The sequence below is a fragment of the Salvelinus sp. IW2-2015 genome, unplaced genomic scaffold (genome assembly GCF_002910315.2).
Source record: "Salvelinus sp. IW2-2015 unplaced genomic scaffold, ASM291031v2 Un_scaffold15901, whole genome shotgun sequence".
In the NCBI taxonomy this organism is placed as follows: domain Eukaryota; kingdom Metazoa; phylum Chordata; class Actinopteri; order Salmoniformes; family Salmonidae; genus Salvelinus; species Salvelinus sp. IW2-2015.
The window spans coordinates 1-1,057 of record NW_019957155.1 but is presented as its reverse complement, the minus strand read 5'-3'; the positions used below and the strand labels follow the sequence as shown (position 1 = coordinate 1,057).

The window sequence follows — 1,057 nt, the reverse complement described above, 5'->3', positions numbered from 1 at the left end:
AAAGCTTCAGCGCTGGACCGAGATCCTCCAATGCCCGTAAGTCACACATCCACCCCAGCCAGACACACACACACACACACACACACACACACCGAGCCCGCAGCCTCGTCTTTTATCACCAGTCTGCTAGCGTTTCTGGTATTCTGGGGCTGCGAAAGGCATTGCAGCTGGATGTTGCTGTGTCGCACCTCTTGGTTTAGTCAAAGCCTTTATTGCACAATCACTGTTAATTAMTGTAATAGGTTGTTCTTAATGGCCTTGGGTTCTCCTATAGCCTCCTAGCTCACACTGGCTTTTCTTGCACTGTAACTATTGTGGTGCCTTCCCCTATAAATAGGGCTAGGAGTTTACCWTGACCTTGTAAGGAAGAACTCTGGCCCCTATTAATTACAATCTACTTGCTTACAGGCGACGGTACATACAGACCTTTTGGATCCATCCCACTGTGGCACACAAGCCATCACAGCCAATTACAAACTAGCTGGCTTTGAAAGGATGCATAGACTGACAGACCGTCTACTGTGTTTTCCTAAGCAGCTCCGAGGAGGACAAGGAGATTCGGAAGAAGCAGGTCCGTCCTCTTTTCCGCCACTTCCGCCGCATCGACGCCTGTCTGCAGCCCAGAGAGGCCTTCCGGGGATCAGATGAGAGTGAGTGAGACAGGATGTGATGCAAAACGCATCCTACTGTGACACTTTCTGTATTTTGAAAGTTCTATATCTTGAAAATGTCATTTCTCACATGCAAAAAAAATTGGGACCGTATCAACAGTGGACTATTTAAAAAATAAAAAAGGCAAAATATTGTTTTTTGAGTGGTATTTTCCTTTAAGGTCTTCAGATACAGGCCAATAGATATGAGGATATGGGACAGATGTTGTACACACTAGAGCCATGTGGGTGAAGTTAAAAAGGGTGTGTGTGTGTGTGTGTGTGTGTGTGTGTGTGTGTGTGCGCGCGCACAGTCTTTTGCAGGGTGTACACGCCGGACCACTCGTACGTGACGATCCGCAGCCGTCTGTCGTGCCGCGTGGGGGAGATCCTGGCGCTGGTCAGGG

The 1,057-nt window shown here is 48.3% G+C and overlaps 1 long non-coding RNA gene across 2 annotated transcripts; it reads left to right on the top strand.

The window, feature by feature from the left end:
- Window positions 1-1,051, top strand: LOC112080331 (uncharacterized). 2 transcript variants are annotated; one of them, XR_002896168.2, is made up of 3 exons: window positions 1-36; window positions 538-650; window positions 965-1,051. It is a non-coding gene; the product is annotated as an uncharacterized lncRNA (long non-coding RNA). The 2 variants fall into 2 exon arrangements; XR_002896169.2 differs by having other exon boundaries at window positions 535-650.
- Window positions 1,052-1,057: the final 6 nt, after the last annotated feature.